This window comes from Doryrhamphus excisus, linkage group LG7 (assembly GCF_037039965.1).
Source record: "Doryrhamphus excisus strain RoL-2023G ecotype Guam linkage group LG7, RoL_Dexc_Guam_v1.1, whole genome shotgun sequence".
Classification (NCBI taxonomy): domain Eukaryota; kingdom Metazoa; phylum Chordata; class Actinopteri; order Syngnathiformes; family Syngnathidae; genus Doryrhamphus; species Doryrhamphus excisus.
In genome coordinates, this window is record NC_136363.1 from 15,289,268 (window position 1) to 15,309,970 (window position 20,703).

The 20,703-nt window shown below is 47.5% G+C and overlaps 3 non-coding genes across 3 annotated transcripts; all 3 read right to left on the reverse strand.

Annotated features, from left to right (window-relative positions):
• Positions 1–15,341: 15,341 nt before the first annotated feature.
• Positions 15,342–15,415, reverse strand: trnat-ugu (transfer RNA threonine (anticodon UGU)). The gene has a single exon. It is a non-coding gene; the product is annotated as a tRNA-Thr (tRNA).
• A 1,041-nt stretch (positions 15,416–16,456) lies between these two features.
• Positions 16,457–16,528, reverse strand: trnae-cuc (transfer RNA glutamic acid (anticodon CUC)). The gene has a single exon. It is a non-coding gene; the product is annotated as a tRNA-Glu (tRNA).
• A 379-nt stretch (positions 16,529–16,907) lies between these two features.
• trnat-cgu (transfer RNA threonine (anticodon CGU)) lies at positions 16,908–16,981 on the reverse strand. The gene has a single exon. It is a non-coding gene; the product is annotated as a tRNA-Thr (tRNA).
• Between the last annotated feature and the right edge of the window lie 3,722 nt (positions 16,982–20,703).

The following is a 20,703-nucleotide window of genomic DNA, read 5'->3' on the forward strand; positions in this document are numbered from 1 at the left end:
GTCTGTGGGTGATTTTGCAGTCCGTCTCAACTCATCCAATACTGACTTACAGATGGCCTTCTTGTAAGTCAGTAACGCTGGCAACAGATTGGTAAACCTCTTGGGAAGCTTTTCCAGCCAGAGCGGGTTGTCGGAATACCACCTCTTATTGCAGCTCTTACAGAACAGCCGGGAGGAGAGCAGGTAGTATTGTCCAGTGAGGCCCACAATCACTCGCGGTCTCCCGACTCCAGCAGAGACAACACGTGGCTGAGAACAGTCACCAGAGCACAGCAGGGTGTATTGTTTTTTAGCCGCCCCATCAAGTCATTTTCCGGCTGAGAACAGTCACCAGAGCACAGCAGGGTGTATTGTTTTTTAGCCGCCACATCAAGTCATTTTCCGGCTTCCAGACGAAAAAGGGGTGAAGATGAAAATACTTTGGGGACGGCAGATCATAAATACTGTCAATCAGCTCAGGCTGGGGAGGTAAGCGCCACATGGAGAAGGTTTTCATAGGGTTGTTGACAGGGCGGGAGCCTGGCCACAGACCCATGGACTCCAGTTCCAACTTCATCCATATTTTCTGCTGGTGTGTGCAGTTCCACTTATTGACCTCCTGGTCAAATGACAGAAACTGTTGAGGTAGAGGCCTGTTGATATCAGCCGCAGGTGGGACTACCGTAGATGGGACTGGTGGTTGGTCTAGTTGGAAACAGACATGCACATGTCAATTTTGACACCCTTTTTAATGTGACACTATACTGCTGTGTTACTTACTGTGGGGTCTCTGTGCAGACTGTGGCTCTGCTGCAGATAGAGTGGAGGCTACAGGACTCCCAGGAGCACATGCAGTTTCTAAAATGAAACCAAATTACATGTACACTGTGTTAATATTATATTAATATCAGGTGCAGTCAGTCACATAGAAAGATTAATCACTCACCTGGGGCAGGCTGTGGTGTCTCTTCTTTGGTCTTTGTTTTCTCTGGTAGCAGAAACATCAACTCCCGTGGGAAAGGCACTGGAATCTTTGGAGGCAGCACAGCTGGTGCTACACAAGGAAAGAGGCGGTGGTGCATTTTACCGTGAGTGTAAATCAGTTTGGATTGAAATGGTCAAACATCACTTAAAGCCTTTACCATCTTCTGGTGCATCTGGGCCAGTCGGTGCATGTTCTGTGTCTAAAACCGGAGAAAACGTGATGAAAGACTGATTGATTGAAATATTGGCGTTTCAGGGGTATTAGTGGAGTCACTCACAACAAACTGCCATTTGCTATTTCAACTACTTGGTGTGGCTTTTTAAAGAATTAAATAGACCTTTTTTGTGATGGTCTAGTCCAGGGGTCGGCAACCTTTACTATCAAAAGAGCCATTTTACCCCCTCGCTCACTGAAGAAAAATAGAATGGAGCCGCGAAACATAATTTAACAGCAGAATATAGGGGCTGCATAGCGGTCGAGTGGGTAGCGCGCAGACCTCACAGCAAGGACACCCGAGTTCAATCCCACCCTCGGCTATCTCTGTGTGGAGTTTGCATGTTCTCCCTATGCACGCCTTAAGAAATGTGTAGCAACATGCTCACATCCAGAGCAATTTGCTAGTCTCCCAAGATTTTGATTGAGGGAATTTTGGGATATCACAGTAGAGAAAAAGTGGAGTTGATCAAGTACTCTTGCTAGTATACAGCCTCACAGAAAGTCGGATTTTGTTCAAAAGATGCATATTTTCCTCATTTGGGTGTTAAAACAAATATTTGAGCATTGCAAAGGGAGCCACAACAAAGAGGCTGAAGAGCCACATGCGGCTCTGGAGCCGTAGGTTGCTGACCCCTGGTCTAGTCCAACCTGAACTAGAGCAGGAGAAGCACAATGGCTCACTGCAAACACTTGCTTCCGGCGTTAGTGAGCAAACATCATTCACTATTTCATCCATTCAAAAGAATGTATTCAAATTATACTTACCCTCTCGTAGGCTGTATCAATTCATAGTCAGTCACTTGGACTGTTGGTAGAACACACATGAAAGGAACAAAAGTAGAATGTGACGAGAACACATGCAATCACAAAATGCCCTTTGAGGTTGGTCATTATTTAAGAACTTCGCCCTGGACCTGAAAACCGTAGCAGCTCTAATGTTGGTGGAGCAGATCCACCTGCAAAACACATAGAAACTTGAGCGATTTACTTTATACGAAACACATAGACAAGGCTAGGAAAGTAAAAGAGCCGAACATGTACATATCCATAAACTGCACATACTGAGTATATCTGGAGAGATGCTGAGCATGGCTTTCTCCAGCTCCAGAAGTTTTAGACACAGAACATGCACCGACTGGCCCAGATGCACCAGAAGATCGTAAAGGCTTTAAGTGATGTTTGACCATTTCAATCCAAACTGATTTACACTCACGGTAAAATGCACCACCGCCTCTTTCCTTGTGTAGCACCAGCTGTGCTGCCTCCAAAGATTCCAGTGCCTTTCCCACGGGAGTTGATGTTTCTGCTACCAGAGAAAACAAAGACCAAAGAAGAGACACCACAGCCTGCCCCAGGTGAGTGATTAATCTTTCTATGTGACTGACTGCACCTGATATTAATATAATATTAACACAGTGTACATGTAATTTGGTGAGCGTGCAGCAGTCCCCGTCTGGATCCCCATCAGAGGCACATCGCAGCAGGAGGGATACCACTTTCACCAGGCCAAATGGGTGACCGGCACCCAGGTCTCCCCAGAGCTGTTCCAGGCCCAGGCCATGACAGGAGTGTGTCGCTGGAATTATCAGCGTCTGCTGGACCTGAAACTGCCAGGCGTTTCTCTCCCGCCTGTTTTCGACCCTGCACTGATATGCTCCCTGAATGCTGTTTCCAGACGGGTCTTTGGCGAAGAAAAGTACCCTGCTCTTCGTCTGGCAGCTGAAGACACCGGGGAGAGGTTTGGCCTGGAGTACAGGGAGCCAGAATGTTGTCCGGTCCCTTTAGACTGGGACAAACATAAAACCAAGAAGGACCCCGGCCACGCCACAAGTACTCCTTCTCCAGGCATCCTGTCTGATCAGGGAGCAGACCCAATGCAGCCTTCCTCCACACCTCCCACCAGACTTTTCAGCTTTGTTCCCCACTCTGTTCACCCTCTTCAAACTGCTACTGCGACTACGTCTAGTCATGTGGCCCCTATCCCAGCATCTGACTTGGACAATAAAGCTTCTGTTACTGAGCTTCAGCCACAGCCAGGTAAAAACTCTAAACTAATCATGTGTCCCCTTGTTGCATCTTGTTTGACCCAAATAACAAATGTGTATCTCATGGTTTTCTTTGCCTAGAGCCCACAAGAAGATTGCCCATCCAATGTTCTCCGACTGCTGCCCGCACTGGACCAGTGAAGACTGGAGGGAGAGTATCTGTGTTGGACCACAAGCGCTGGCCATCTCCAATGAAGTCGGCAATTGACGAGCTCCTTAATAAACACCGCGGGCACGAGGACATGATCAAGCTTGTGGTTCGGGAGTATGGCACTCTTGTCCACAAGTCCAGCAAAGACCCCAACAGCATGCTGCATCCAACATCAAAATTGCATATTTCCAAATACATAAAACACAACAGTAAATTTCTCAATACATCATCTTCACTAAATACCAGCCCAGAGAAGCTGCAACATACACAGCAGCTTTGGCAGTTGCACAGCACTACCTCTGCTGTGCCTGTCGTGACACTGCCTGCAGCTATGGTCATTCCACCATCACCAGCACCACCACCACCACCTGCTCATACCCCATTGAAGCAGGAGCAACCACCTCCCGTGTCAAAAAAAACTCAAACAAAAACATGTCTGTGCTGTGGTCAACCAAAATCAAAATATCATGGGGATGGGACATCAATACATGACTTTTATCAGCGGGGCCCTGTCAGATAATTTTATTGCTCCACAAAAGTGTTCCAAAAATATGGTGCAGAAGGTCTGACAAACCCCAAGATGCCGTTTCAAGAGTTCATTCAAACCGACTTCTTCCAGCGAGAGCTCGATGATACAAGAAAGAGGGTGGAGGAAAAACAGCAGAAGAAGAGGAAGAGGGAGGAATCTCCTCCACCAGCTGTCCGAAAGTGCCGGTTCTGCAGGATGCAGCTAAAGCAGGGTCCGAACAGCCCCCACATCCACACTGGCTTTCCAGGGCAAGCAGGGAAGTACATCTACTGCCCTGCCAAAGTCTTCTCTATCTATAGAGAGCACGGGATGGAAAGAGAGATGAGCTGGAGGGAGTTCCAGGCCTCTCCTTTTTATGAAAAGGAGAAACAACGGCACCAAAATAAATGAACATTTTTTTTATAATTCATAGCTTGTGATTAGTATTCATTTTTTATCTCTAAGAGTGTTTTTGAGTGTGGCTTGGCAACCTGATAAATAAATATTCTTTGTTACATTGCTTTGATTTTGTGTTTTATTTCAAGCACTGGTATCAATATAAGCCTGATATGAATAGTTTGTAATCATATAGGGATTAATTGGGAAAAAAATGATATTGTGGAGAAGAAAATGGTGACTTGACTGATGCTTAGACGGGATTCGAACCCCTAACTTCATTTCTCCGAAGTCTCTCTGCTTGTGTGATGTCTGTCTCGCATCCTGATTGGCTGACAGCAAATGTCAACAACACCCACGCGGCCCCCGCTTGGCAAGCGAGAATTCTACCACTGAACCACCAATGCCACGTTGGGAAACACTGTCGGAGAACAAATTAAATTGTCGAGTGGATGTGCCTCTGCAAAGTGGCGCTGAATGACAAAACATCACAACACACGCACGGGAGGCCGAGTACTAACAGAGCTGAGCGAGAGGGCATAAGAAAAAAATGAGTGACCTTGTGGTGGTTTCCCGACAGCACCAAGGATATGGTGCACATCTGATGCGTAATGCATGCCAGGTGATGTTCATCTAGCGAGCAGACATTCTTGTGGGGGACAAGCTCAACAGTAGGAATGTTAAGGGAACTGACCAGTCCGCTATCAATGAAGTTTTCGTCCGCCCCAGAGTCAATTAATGCCGCCCAGGATATCGTACCTTTCACCTGAAGTCGGCCCACCAAAGCGGATGACGCAGCCGGTGTGGTTGGAGCAGGCAGTGCCAGCAGCTGGGGAATATCCCTGGCGGAGGAAGAGCGTTGGCGTGCTGGGCGAACTGGACAGCGGGAAATTGTGTGTAGGACTCCCACAGTACAGGCACAGCCACAGGCGTAGACGGTGACTCCTCTCCACTGGCGAAAGGCAACTGGCTCCCAGTTGCATGGGGACGACACTCCCGATGCCGTCAGACGGCACTCCGCTGCTGGAGCAGGGACAGAGGAGTGGTGCCGGAAGAGCCCCAGGAGGTGGGATTTGGAGCCGACGTGTGGGTTGGAGAGGCTCCGCCCGATACGCGTTTCGTAGCGCCTTGTCATTCCAGCAGCTCTTTGCCGCTATCCCGGTTAGCTCAGTTGGTCAGCATGTGGTGCTAATAACGCCAAGGTCATGGGTTCAACCCCCCGTACTGGCCACTCTTCTTTATGTGCTCCAGGAACAACAAAACGGCGACAACCCACTGGCCCCCATATCCAACATCACGCCACCCACCTGTGAAACACCCTCGACAAGGCCGCTGAAAGACCGGGGAGAGGTAAAGAAAACAGCATGTCAAAGCAGAGTGGCAACAAACCTCTCGGCCACCGAGACTGCAAGAAGCAGATCAATGGGGACAGTGGACCCCATTATCCTCTACCCAAAATTCAGACCACCAGGTTGGGCATGCGGACCGCGAAAGGACAACACCCCGGCCCTCATAACCAACAGTACTCCACCACAAGGTAAACAGCATGGCGGCAACAAATGCCGAACCCTGCGGAAGACAGGGGTTCGATTCCCCGATGGGGAGTTCCTCTTTTGTATGCCACAATGTCACGTTGAACCTTGAGTCGGGTTGCGGTTGCAACAACCAGTCCAGTTAAACAAACCCTTCTCATTAGAACAAAACCTCTCTTAATCTTCTTCTCAAGGTGTTCAGGTGTCTTGTACAATCTGACAGTCTTTTGCTGCCAAATCATTCCAGTCGTGGATAATGGAGCTGACCAGGAAAATGCCAGCTTTGGGATTTCAACCAGAGCCTCTTGAGCGTAAGGAACCTTAATCTGGCGCCTTCGATCACTCATCCACCCAACCTAAAACGGTGCCCTGATCAGGAAAAAAAAACTGTGACCTTGTGAGGTTCACTGACAACAGAGGACACTCAAAAGGAGCCGCACAAAGCAGGGTACTTGCACAGATGTCGGCAGCAGAGTGGCGCAGAGGTAGCGTGCTGGGCCCATAACCCAGAGGTCGATGGATCGAAACCATCCTCTGCTATGGCTGTGCTCTTTACGTGTCCTTTGAAGAGCTTGCAGATGTATTGTCTTTGTTACTTAGCTGACCTGGTCCAGTAAAGAGTTCCCGCTTCCTTTACTGCTGTTCTCGATGCATGTATTGCTCTTGAGTGCATTCACACGCCATTGCGGGACATTGAAGCATCGTGAAACACCGCAACTGTCCTCACTAGTCCATTGTTACTCTCATGGACTTGAAGAATCCCAGCCAGTTTCCGTTCGTTTCGGGGAACCTCCTCCTCTTTGACGATCACCACATCTCCAACTTGCATGTTTCTTCTTGGCGTATGCCATCTTTGTCTCAGAGCAATGTTGGTCAGATACTCCTTCCACCATTTGTTCCAGAACTATTCCGACGAATATTGCAATTATCTCCATCTCATTTTAGTATACAAGTCCATCCATCCATCCATTTTCCTCCGCTTATCCAGGTCCAGGTCGCGGGGGGCAGCAGTCTTAGTAGGGAAGCCCAGATTTCCCGGTCCCCGGCCACCTCCTCCAGCTCCACCGGGAGGACACCAAGGTGTTCCCAGGCCAGCTGTGAGACATAATCCCTCCAGCGTGTCCTGGGTCTGCCCCGGGGCCTTTTCCCGGCTGGGTATGCCCGGAACACCTCACCAGGGAGGCGTCCGGGAGGCATCCGGACTAGATGCCCGAGCCACCTCAACTGACTCCTCTCGATGTGAAGGAGAAGCGGCTCTACTCTGAGCCCTCCCGGATGACTGAGCTCCTCACCCTATCTCTTAGGGTGAGTCCAGCTACCCTACGGAGGAAACTCATTTCAGCCGCCTGTGTCCGAGATGTCATTCTTTCTGTCATGACCCAAAGCTCATGACCATAGGTGAGGGTGGGAACATAGATCAACCGGTAAATTGAGAGCTTTTTTAACCACGACGGTCCGTTACAGCGACCGCATTACTGCAGAGGCTGCGCCAATCCGTCTGTCAACCTCACACTCCCACTTTCCCTCACTCGTGAACAAGACCCCGAGATACCTAAACTCCTCCACCTGGGGTAGGTCCTCATTCCCAACCCGGAGGGAACACTCCACCCTTTTACAACTGAGAACCATGGCCTCTGATTTGGAGGTACTGAGTCTCATCCCAGACGCTTCACACTCAGATGCAAACCGTCCCAGTAAGCGCTGAAGGTGACAGCCCATAGAGGCCATAAGAACCACATCATCTGCAAATAGCAGAGATGAGATTCTAAGGCCCCTCAAACAGATTCCCTCAACACCTTGGCTGCGCGTAGAAATTCTGTCCATGAAAATTGTGAACAGAATCGGTGACAAAGGGCAGCCTTAGCGGAGGCCAATGTTTACCGGAAACAGGCTCGACTTACTACTGACAATGCCAACCAGACTCTTGCCCCGTTTGTACAAGGACCAGATAGCACATAGTAGCGCGCCACCAATCCCCCCAAAAGCACGCCACGAGGGACACGGTCGAATGCCTTTTCCAGATCCGCAAAGTACATGTAGACTGGTTGGGCAAACTCCCATGCACCCTCCAGCACCCTCGTGAGGGTGTAGAGCTGGTCCGGTGTTCCATGACCAGGATGAAAACCGCATTGGACCTCTTGTAACAGAGGTTTGACCAACGGCCGTACCCTTCTCTCCAGCACCCTGGAATAGACTTTCCCAGGGAGGCTGAGGAGTGTGATCCCCCTATAGTTGGAACACACCCTCCGGTCACCCTTCTTGAAAAGGGGGACCACCACCCCGGTCTGCCAATCCAAAGATACTGTTCCCGACTTCCACGCAATGTTGAAGAGACGTGCCAGCCAAGACAGTCCCTCAACATCCACAGCCTTGAGGAATTCCGGGCGGAACTTGTCCACCCCGAAGCTTTGCCACTGAGGAGGTGACGGAGGAGGAGGAACCGTACCTCGCCCAGATGTGGGATACCGGGGCCTCACCCTGGAGCCTGTCCCGGGGGAGGGGCTCGCAGGTGAGCGCCTGGTGATCGGGCCTTCACCCCCAGCCACATGGGAACTCCCCCTTGTAGACCCACCGCCTACGGGGGCATGCATAACGGTCCGGTGCATTGTGTGTTGGGTGGCGATCAAGGGCGGGTGCATGGGTGACCTGGTCTTCGGTGGCCAAAAACTGGTTCTTGGGACATGAAATGTCACTTCTCTGGTGGGAAAGGAACCTGAACTTGTGCAAGAGGTTGAGATATTCCGACTAGACATAGTCGGACTCACCTCGACCCACAGTTTGGGTTCCGGAACTAAACTCCTCGAGAAGGACTGGACCTTGTTCTACTCTGGAGTTGCTGCAGGGGAGAGGCAGCGAGCTGGTGTAGGCTTATCAATACATAGACCCCCGGCTTGGTGTCTCTGTGTTGGAGTCATCCCCGGTGAACGAGAGGGTAATTTCTCTACGCCTTCGGGCTGGGGAAAAGGTCCTAACTGTCATTTGTGCGTACGCGCCAAACGGCAGTTCGGAGTACCCGGTCTTTTTGATGGCTTGTGGGACTCCGGAAGCAGCTGACAGGTACTGTCAGGCCAAACGGTTCGCGGCTTCGGTGCTTGTCCAGGCAAAAACTCGGGTGTGGGAGGAATTCGGTGAGGCCATGGAGCACGACTTTCGGTCGGCCTCGAAGGGGTTCTGGCAAACCGTCCGGCGCCTCCGAAAAGGGAAGCAGTGCCCAGTCCACACTGTTTACAGTGTAGACGGGGCCTGCTGACCTCGACTGGGGATTTGTTTTGGTGAAGTAGGTGCAGACACATCTATTAAAAAATGAAAATACAAAATATACAGAATGCAGTATAAATATATGTACGCAGTCTGTTTTTTGTTTGTTATTCCGGAAGTGCAGTCTGATTGTTTTTCCTAAGAGTCCAAACTGAGCGTTAATTTAACGCATATAGAGTGTCAATGTGGCAGGGTGAGGCAGAGGTGGGGTGTGAACAGTGTCAGGGGGGGTTCCGGGCCTTGTTGATGAGGCTGACAGCAGGCGGGAAGAAACTGTTCTTGTGGCGTGAGGTTTTGGTCCTGATGGACCGCAGCCTCCTCTCAAAGAGACTGTATCCAGGGTGAGAGGGATCGGCCACAATCCTTTCTGCACGCCTCAGGGTCCTGGAGGCATCCAGATCCCGGAGGGACGAGAGATTGCAGTCAATCACCTTCTCTGCAGACCGAAGGACACGCTGCAGCCTGCCCTTGTCCTTAGCAGTGACAGCAGCGTACTAGATGGTGATGGATGAGGTGAGGATGGACACCTTCATTGTCTTTGGCAGGCTGAATTTCTTCAGCTGCCGTAGGAACGTAGGAAGTACATCCTCTGCTGTGCCTTCTTGATGATGGAGCTAATGTTCGGCTCCCACTGGAGGTCCTGGGAGATGATGGTACCCAGGAAGCGGAAGGACTCCACAATGTCAATTGTAGAGTCACAGAGGGTGATGGGGGCAGGAGAGGCTGAGTTCTTCCTGTTGTCCACAACCATCTACACTGTTTTTGGGGCGTTGAGCTCCAGGTTGTTCAGGTTGCACCAAGTCGCCAGATGGTCAAACTCCCACCTGTAGGCGAACTTGTCACCGTCAGAGATGAGTCCGATGAGGTTGGTGTCGTCCGCAAACTTCAGGAGCTTGACAGGCTGGTGACTGGAGGTGCAACTGTTTGTGTACAGGGAGAAAGCAGAGGAGAAAGAACGCAGCCCTGGGGGGATCCGGTGCTGACGGTTTTTGTATCTGAGATGTGTTTCCCCAGCTTCACGCGTTTCCTGTCAGACCGGAAGTCTGTAATCCACCTGCAGGTGGAGTCAGCCACGCTAAGCTGGGAGAGCTTCTCCTGGAGCAGAGTTGGGAGGATGGTGTTGAAGGCAGAGCTGAAGTCCACAAACAGGATACTAGCATAGGTTCCTGCGGAGTCCAGGTGCTGGAGGACCAACACACCGAAGCAGCCATCCGCAGCGCCATCTTGGAAACACGTGGTGGCATGGGAATAGATGACTACACGGTAATCAGGTGGTCTGGTGTCAGTGGTTCCAGACACATGGGTTGTTTACATTGTCCACAGTAAGAGGGTGATTATTCACAACAGATATGGCTTCATAAAGAAAGGTTCTCAAGGAACTGTCACTCAACCTGCCAACACTGTTTGCTTGGACTGAAATGAGCACGCTTCTGATGGTTCTGATCTGGCGCTCCCAAACACCCATATGGCTTGCATTTATGACAAAGTTGCATTGCTTGTCTGCCAGGTATTCTGTTACTTTTTCTGTGTTTATTCCCTTTAGTGACTTTTCCATTTCATTTTTAGTTCAAACTAAGTATGTTCCCTGATCTGATGTGCCAAACAGCACCTCTGATGGCAATGAAGCATCTTTGGACATTGATGAATGAGTCAGTGGTCATATCCTCCAGCATCTCTATGTGAACACCTCCATAACATAGACAAGTGAATAGTAGACCGTACTATTTTTGTTCTTTACACCCTTGTTTTGTGTGAAATGGGCCAAAACAATCCATGCCACCATAGGTAATTGTTGGAGAAGGCTCAATGCGGTCTTGAGGTAAGTCAGCCATCTTTTGTTCCTCCGTGGCTCCTCGAGCTTTCCGACATGGAATGCACTGTCGAATATGTTGAGCAACTGCTTTGCTCCCTCCCACGATCCAGTAGTCATTTGCTCTGAGTTAATTCAAGAACCAATATAGTTCTGAGACTGGACCTTCTCTGCCAATTCAGGAAAAGCAGGGGAATTAGCTCAAATGGTATAGCGCTTGCTTTGCATGTGAGAGGTAGCGGGATCGATTGCCTAAATTCTACAAGGAATCCTTTGTTTTATTGGCTAATTGTAGACCATTTGCCATAGCGCACCCTGAGGTTACAGAGGTCAAAGCTAAGCTTATATTCAGCAGCACAGTGGCGAAAGGTAAATTTATGTGCATTACCGTTTCCAATTTGTACAACCCGGCATTAATACCTCTTAGTGTAATTCTACCTTACTGGTGGATGCCTTCTTATGGCCGATCCTCAGGGCTGACCTCTGGTGGTGGTGCGGTGGGCCCGATGTGAGTGATGTGTGTTACCGACCGAGAACATGACTGGTGTTTGTGCCCTGATTTCTTTCCTTGCTCCAATAACAGTATTGTCAATTGATGTGGAGCGCCTCGTGCATAGTGCTACTTCTGTAGGGACTCATGGCACCGGACGCCCTGAGGACCAGACAAGGTGTGTAAACCTCACCCTGGTTTGACGCTTCCAACCTGACGTACATTGACGCCATAGGTGCCCTTGGATAGGTTTTCCTTGTGGTGGTGTCCTGTTGGTTATGAGGGCGGGGTGTTGTCGACGTGGGCTTTTGTTGTTCCTTCATGGTCCGCATTCTTTGCACTCGGGGTCTAAATTTTGGGTAGAGGACAATGGGGTAGCCGCCCCCATTGCTTCATGCAGTCACGGTGCGCGAGGGGTTTGCCACCGCTTTGCTTTGCCATGCTGTTTTCTTGACCTTTCCCCAATCGGTTGGCGGCCTTGATGGAGGTGTTTCGCAGTTGATTGGGTTGTGCGCTGTTGTTTATGGGGCCCGATGGGTTTTCGCCGTGGGCTTTTGTTGTTCCTGGAGCAGATAAAGAAGAATGGTCAGTACGGGGGTGAACCCATGACCTTGGCTTTATTAGCACCACGCTGCTGAGCTAACCGACCACAGGACACCATTGCATTAAATGTTTCCAGCTCAAATCGACTAACTCATCCTTAACGGACCGCATTCTCCGTGCAATGCTGTTTCCTTTACATTTCCCTGGTTGGTTGGTGGCCTTGATGGGGGTGTTTCGCAGTTCACTGGGCTCTGTGCTGTTGGTTATGGGGTCGGGGGGTTATGAGGGGTGGGGTGTTGTCAACGGGGGTTTTTGTTGTTCCTTCACGGTCCACATTCTCTGCACTCGTGGTCTAAATTTTGGGTAGAGGATAATGGGGTCCACTGCCCCATTGATCTGCTCCTTGCAGTCTTGGTGACCAAGAGGTTTGTTGACGCTCTGCTTTGACATGCTGTTTTCTTTACCTCTCGAGGGTGTTTCACAGGTAACAATTGACACTTTGGTCTCCCTCCCTTGTGTGAACATTTTTCCCCATTGGTGAACTGTTTTTGTGTCCGTGCCAGATGCACAGGTTTTCTTTTTCTACTAAAGGCACCATGCCAAGTCTGCATGCTTCACAGGCACGATGCTTTAGTTGGTCAAATTACATGTCTAGCAAAGAGGGGCTCATTGGTTCCAATTCCAGCAGTCCTCTACTGGTATTTCCATACTTTTTTATCAGAGGTCATGTTGAGGTACAATGACTGTTTTCAGGAGAAATGCAAGACCCCAGGATACAATAGGTCTTCTTTGTACACTTTTCAGCAGCAGACATTTTGAAAAGCACCCCTGGTTTACTGCCCAGGAGTAACAGCCTCGGCCACTCTAGAATGAAGGGTGACGCCACTTCAAGATGCAAGAAGCTGTCAGGAGTGGGATTCAAACCCACGCCTCATTAGAGACTGCAACCTGAAGGCGGCGCCTTCGACCGCTCGGCCACCCTGACCCTCCAGAGTCCACTTTTTAAAAGGCATTCACACATTCTGCGTTTTGTTTCCCATGTGGGTATTATGTTATGTTAGTCCAGATTAACAGCCTAGTTATTTGTGTCAGTCCCAGGGACCATTTCCAGACCCTTGTGTGTCCAAGTCTTGTGTTGTGTGTTGAGCCACTGCTTTGTTGTGTTGTCAAACAAAATCAAAGGCAGCATTGCCAGGTTGACATGCTCAGCTGGCGCTATGGCTTAGCTGGTGAAAGTGCCTGTCTAATAAACAGGAGATCCTGGGTTCAAAGCCCAGCAGTACCTGGGTGCTTGGTCCGTGAAACTTTGGCAGCTGAATTTTGATCCACGTACCTCTTTTTGTCACTTGCCTTTCAAAGACGAGGCTACGGTGCATCCACAGCTGACATGATTGTTGTGGATCCCGTTACGTCAGAAGGTGCTAAATCCAAAGAGTATGACATTGTGATGTTTTGTCATTCAGTGCCACTTTGCATAGGCTCAGCCACTCGACAGTTTAATTTTTTTCTCCGAGAGTGCAACCCCATGTGGCATTGGTGGTTCAGTGGTAGACTTCTCGCTTGCCAAGTGGGTGGCTCGGGTCCAATTCCTGGCCAATGCAGTGTCTCTCAGCTTGTACCTTTCTTTAGAGTTCATGTGAAAAGTACAAAGGCTCTTTTTCCTGCAAAAGGGCAGAACTCAGAATGACACCTATTTTGCCGCCTTTGTTTCTCCTTTTCATAGAAAGGAGAGGCCTGGAACTCCCTCCAGCTCATCTCTTTTTCCATCCTGTGCTATCGAAAGATGGAGAACACTTTGTCAGGGCAGTAGATGTACTTCTCTGAAGCCAGCGTGGATGCGGGGGCTTTTCCGGCCCTGCTTCAGCTGCATCCTGCAGAGGCACTTTCGGACAGGGGGTGGAGGAGATTCCTCCCTCTTTCTCTTCTTCTGCTGTTTTTCCTCCACCCTCTTTCTTGTCTCATCCACCTCTCGCTGGAAGAAGTCTGTTTGACTGAAATCTTTAAACGGAATCTTAGGGTCTGTTAGACCTTCTGCAGCAATAAGAGTATTTGACAGGGCCTTGTTGATAAACGTCATGGTTGATGTCCCATCCACTTGATATTTTGATTTTGGTTGGCCACAGCACTGACATGGTTTTTGTTTGAGTTTTTTTGACACAGGAGGTGGTTGCTGCTGCTTCAATGGGGTATGAGCAGGTGGTGGTGGTGAAATAACCATCGCTGCAGGCAGTGTCACTACAGGCACAAGATGCAACTATTCCAACAAAGGGACACATGATTACGTTTTTACCTGGCTTTGCTTTGGCTGAAGCTCTGTCAGGTTCAAACTCATGTGACACTTGTAAAAACACTTTATTACAGAAATACAGAAGCGACAGACAACAATATTCAAAGTTGCTTGCAGCGAGGAGAGTGAAACCAAATACCCCGTGACATGCCGCTCCACTCTGAATATGCAGTTCACACTCCTCTCTTTTTATTCCATTTCGGGGGTCCCTACTACATGGTCGTTGCACGAGCTGTATTTGTTTCTCTATGTGTATGTGTGTGTATGTGAGAGCAATTACTTCTATTGTTTTATGAGTTCTTATCTTGACACATTCTTGCAGGATTAACGTGAACATCTGCAGGGTTGCGGTTGGCGCATCCAGGCACCTCCAGGACCTGGAGGTTGCTGGGGGTCTCTGATCAGGGTCACAGGAACATTTCTTCTTCAGCACATTCAAACACTCTTTCTCTTGTCTAAGCAAATTGATATAAGGGTGATAACTGCTGCTATATTCATTCTATCTACATTTTATTCTAACAAGGATCTATCCCTGAGCATCCGACAAATGCTCTGTCTCACCCTAAACCCAGTCCTGACAGCATTCTCAGTCGAGGACCTTGTCTTATTGTGTAGTCCATTGTGTGTCCATGTTTTGTTTATATTTCTGTTGTCAGTCGCTTCAGGATGACAACGGTTTGAGCTTCAAGATGACCCCAACCATTCGACCGTGGCCGAAGACAAATCCTATCTCCAGTCAAAACCTAGACCACCAGGGACTGCTTGATATTTGCACTCAGAAAGGCAGAGACAGTGTCACTTTGACGTACTCCAGCAAAGGAACCAAATTAGTTCTGTGACTGAACCTTCTCTGCCAACATTGTAGCAGCAGGGGAATTACCTCAGATAGCAGAGTGCTTCCCTTAAATGTTAGACCCGAACCTCTTTTGTTTTGCTAATGTGGTCTGTTTTCTTAGCCCCGAAAATGTCCAAATTCACAATGTTTTTGCCTTTGTCGAGAGCATTGTAGTACATATGACATTTATGCTACATGTGACATCAGAAATGATGGACATTTCTTCCACAGAACAAGACGTCTGATTCAAAACATTGACTTGAAATGTTGGAGAGAAAAAAATGGAGTCGCTGAAACACATATGCAAGGCACTGCTGGGATTTGAACCCAGGACCTAATGTTTACAAGACAGGAACTTTGACCAACTAAGCCACAGTGCCGGTGAAGGAGTGTCTTCAGTGTTAGGCGAACCACTGCATGACGGAAACCACACCAGTGGCCAGGCTTTCAACAGGACTTGTGAAATCCTGCCAGTGTAAGCGGACCGAATCGACGATTATTCTCCTCCTTGGTCTTCGCTGTGCCAAGGATGAGGATGTTGTTTGCACGCAATGAAACCACAGCGGCCACCTCCTTCCTATAAGCCCCTTTGTGCAGGCCAGTGATGCACCCAATCAGTCATCCGGGAAATATGTATTGTGTGTCCAAACTGGGGACAGATGCCCGTGTACACACCTTCAGGGATCAAGCACATATCCTTGTTCCCATTTGTCACCTTGATTTTTTTGTAAAAGAAGGAATTGAACGGCCTTGCTTCCAACCAGTTCCCAACTAGGGACCTTTTGCATGTAAGGCAAACGTGCTAACCACTACACTATGAAGGGTGAGCCTTTAAGGGGACTGGTGAAGCAGTTGCCAAACAATGAAACACGACAATGTGTCCAAAGTGGGGGCATATTGACAATTGTCCAAACTGACAAATATTTCTCCTTTGTAGGGAAAATTGTTCCACAAATGATGGGCTTTTCTTCAACAAAACATGAAATCACAATCACCGCTTGAAAGGTTTGGCTTGTAACCTGCGATTGGCGCATCCAGGCACCTCCAGGACCTGGGGGTTGCTGGGGGTCTCTGATCAGGGTCACAGGAACATTTCTTCTTCAGCACATTCAAACACTCTTTCTATTGTCTAAGAAAATTGATATAAGGGTGATAACTGATGCTATATTCATTCTATCTACATTTTATTCTAACAAGGATCTATCCCTGAGCATCCGACAAATGCTCTGTCTCACCCTAAACCCAGTCCTGACAGCATTGTCAGTCAAGGACCTTGTCTTATTGTGTAGTCCATGTTTTGTTTATATTTCTGTTGTCAGTCGCTTCAGGATAACAACGGTTTGAGCTTCAAGATGACCCCAACCATTCGACCGTGGCCGAAGACAAATCCTATCTCCAGTCAAAACCTACCCAAATGTCAATTCCCTGACCGGGAATCGAACCCGGGTCACGGCGGTGAGAGCGCCGAATCCTAGCCACTAGACCACCAGGGACCGCATTATGTTTGCACTCAGAAAGGCAGAGACAGTGTCACTTTGACGTACTCCAGCAAAGGAACCAAATTAGTTCTGTGACTGGACCTTCTCTGCTAACATTGTAGCAGCAGGGGAATTACCTCAGATAGCAGAGCGCTTCCCTTAAATGTTAGACCCGAACCTCTTTTGTTTTGCTAATGTGGTCTGTTTTCTTAGCCCCGCAAATGTCCAAATTCACAATGTTTTTGCCTTTGTCGAGAGCATTGTAGTACATATGACATTTATGCTACATATGACATCAGAAATGATGGATATTTCTTCCACAGAACAAGACGTCTGATTCAAAACATTTACTTGAAATGTTGGAAAAAAATGGAGTCGCTGAAACACATATGCAAGGCACTGCTGGGATTTGAACCCAGGACCTCCTGTTTACGAGACAGGAACTTTGACCAACTCAGCCACAGCGCCAGTGAAGGAGTGTCTTCAGTGTTAGGCGAACCACTGCATGACGGAAACCACACCAGTGGCCAGGCTTTCAACAGGACTTCCTGAAATCCTGCCAGTGTAAGCGGACCGAATCGACCATTATTCTCCTCCTTGGTCTTCGCTGTGCCAAGGATGAGGATGTTGTTTGCATGCAACGACACCACAGCAACCACCTCTTTCCTATAAGCCCCTTCGTGCAGGCCAGTGATGCACCCGATCAGTCATCCGGGAAATATGGATTGTGTGTCCAAACTGGGGACAGATGCCCGTGTACACACCTTCGGGGATCAAGCACATATCCTTGTTCCAATTTGTCACCTTGATTTTTTTGTAAAAGAAGGAAGTGAAAGGCCTTGCTTCCACCCAGTTTCCAACTAGGGACCTTTTGCATGTAAGGCAAACGTGCTAACCACTACACTATGAAGGGTGAGCCTTTTAAGGGGACTGGTGAAGTAGTTGCCAAACAATGAAACAAGACAATGTGTCCAAAGTGTGGGCATATTGACAATTGTCAAACTGACAAATATTTCTCCTTTGTAGGGAAAATTGTTCCACAAATTATGGGCTTTTCTTCAACAAAACATGAAATCACAATCACCGCTTGAAAGGTTTGGCTTGAAACCTCCTCTAACGTTGTCTGGATGGGTGGCTGTTAGAATAAAATGTAGATACAGGTATTATTTTGTTTGTTATCACCCTTATATCCATTTGCTTAGATAATCGAGAGAGTGTTTGACTGTGCTGAAAAAGGAATGTTCCCGTGACCCTGATCAGAGACCCCCCAGTGACCGCCAGGTCCTGGAGGTGCCTGGATGCACCAACAGCGACTCTGCAGATGCTCATGTTAATCCTGCAAGAATGTGTCAAGATAAAGAACTCATAAAACATTAAAAGTAGTTGCTCTCACATACACACACACACATAGACAAACAAATACAGCTCGTGCAACTGTCTTCTCCACCCCCCCTTAGAGTTGCACGACCATGTAGTAGGGAGCCCCGAAAGAGAATAAAAGGAGAGGAGTGTGAACTGCATATTCAGAGTGGAGCGGCATGACACTGGGTATGTGGTTTCACTCTCCTCGCTGCGAGAAACTTTGAATATTGTTGTCTGTCTCTTCTGTATTTCTGTATTTAAGTGTTTTTACTTTTTTAAGTGTCACAGGAGTTTGAAGCTGACAGTGGCCCTTTGATGAATGAAGTTAAAGGGAAAGACCAACGGATTTTAACCAGCTTTCAGTCTTTTCGAGTTATTTTTTAATGTCTATTCGTGCCAACGACGCCAGAAAATAATTAACCTTAACTAAGTAATCATTTTAATTACCTTCCGGAAGTGACGCACCGGGTTCATCTCGCCCAATACAACAACAACATAACACACTGACTGCCATTGACACGCTACACACGACCGACCAAATTCACTTGCCATTTGAGACTATGGCGTCTTTTGGGAATAGTTCGTCTTCTGAAGATGAATTTTTTCATCGAGGAACCATTCGGCCTTACCAATTTGAGCCAAACTTGACAGCAGAAGAAGTAGAAGCCAGGAGAAGAGCGGCTGAAGAGGCGGACAGAACAACCACAATGGCGGCCATACCAGCCGGCCGGGTTACCGGCGACTACTGGTGCACATGCCAGAAATGCCAAGCCATGCCGACAGAAGACGAATGTGTGTGCTGTCATGAAATCCAACAAGCACAAACAATAGTGGACCAATTCGACCCTGAGCCAACCGATGTGGAAGAAGACGACGAGCATCCAGGCTATGTACAGAAGTGTGTGACTGAGCACCCAGATTTCGTGGCTCACCTAAATGAAGCTGTGCTGGACACCTACTTCAGGAGCCACCAGTACAACTGGAGAAGATTTCCAAAGCCAAGCGGACCTAGAGGAACTCTAACAAATGCGTATGTATTTACAGAACTCTACCTCTTCGTATAACTTGTTCAGGACACTCTGGATCAAACCAAGCATAGGTATGAGAAGTTTTAAGATCACTCACTCGTTACTAGTGACTTTTAAATGGAACTCCCAGGCAAACAACCTTCCAATGGCATTTTACCTCATACTGGTGTGGGTCTCGGAGTAAAAAGGGTTACAGTGAGACATCAGCAAATTGTTTGTTCCTATTCAGCTAGTCAGTTACACAAATGAAATTTACATGCTGTCACATTTATGAGCAGAATATTTGGGACACTTGCACAACAACAAGCCTTTTTTCAAATCATAATTTTAAATAATCAATAGTCTTCAGGCCTATACAAAATATCATTATGCCTACATGTACAAAACAAAACTTTCTGTGACAATAACGATAATTGATATATGTATTGATTTCATTTGGTTCATTGCTATTGTAAAATTATTTTACTTATACGAGTCCAAGACGGCCAGAACATGACATTGTTGGAGGACAGTGGAGTATTCCCAGTAAACCACGAACCTTTGTGATTTACTAACATGTCTCTCGCCATGATTAAAGTATTTTTCAGAAGATAAGAACCATATGAAAGATGGATTTCATTTATTAAATTATTAGAGTCAGCAGTGCCGACATTATTTCACCTATAACTTACATTTGACAGCCTGTCAGTTTCCTATCCATGGCAAACCACTGACCTTTGGCAGGTCACTGACAAATCTCCTATTCAGAGAGACTCTAGTCCTATTTGCTTACCATGTACCTTCAATAACCGACAAAACTGCATGACACAGCGTTTAATAAACTTCAATCCATGTCCTCAAGAATTTTTTGGAACTGAGAACAGGGGACACATTCAGGGTTAGATCCAGGGTGTTTCTGTGTCCTTAAAAAGGAAATTTGACAGATCTGCATTTTTTTTTCAACCATACAATTTTCCTGTTCTAAATTGAGAAATAAATCAACGTAAAACGTCCTTTTAATTAAATATAAACACAGAAAAAGCCACCATGTATATGGTGTTCATCTTTAAGAGGAATTTAGAACGCCTCAATCATCATTTGGCTATCACCATTTTTTTTTAATCTGCAGATTTTTTGTTTTAGATTTGAAGAATTTAAATCTGCACTCCTTGATATAACCCAGGCATTCCCTAGCCCAAACTTCATTTAAAAGAGAATGTATGTATAACAAGAATAATACTCTTTTTGTTCAAAGGTAAAAAAGTGCTTTTATTTATATACAAGTCCAGTTTAAATTACTGTGTATGCATACATGTAAGACTGCATCAGACATGTCAGACAGTTATTCATAAAAACTAGATATGGTTGTGAAACATCATACCCCCAGTCTGCTATCAGAGAGCGTTCTGGACAGACATAAACACCCTGCTACAAGGATGCACTACCATCACATAGTTTACATACATGTGCCAATGGAAAGGCATTCAATCGTTGAGAATGCATACCAAGGTTGGACTCTATATCAGCCAAAGGAAATAAATTATGGTCAAGGCTCTGCATGACAAACAGATGGACGGACAGACAGACCAAAAATAATATGGCAAAAACAACATTTTTATGGATATCAGTTATTTATGTTTGATTGGTGCATAATTTTCAGACACTGTTGAATATAGAACAATTTGTTTTTCAGACAATTCCGGTTGGTTGCATACCGTTTCATATTGGATTGGATGCTGAAAGGTGAACGACTTGGAAAAAAGAAAAGGATTCCTCTTCCTGCATGTGTGGTGACAACCATTCGGTCCAAGTTTCCCGCAG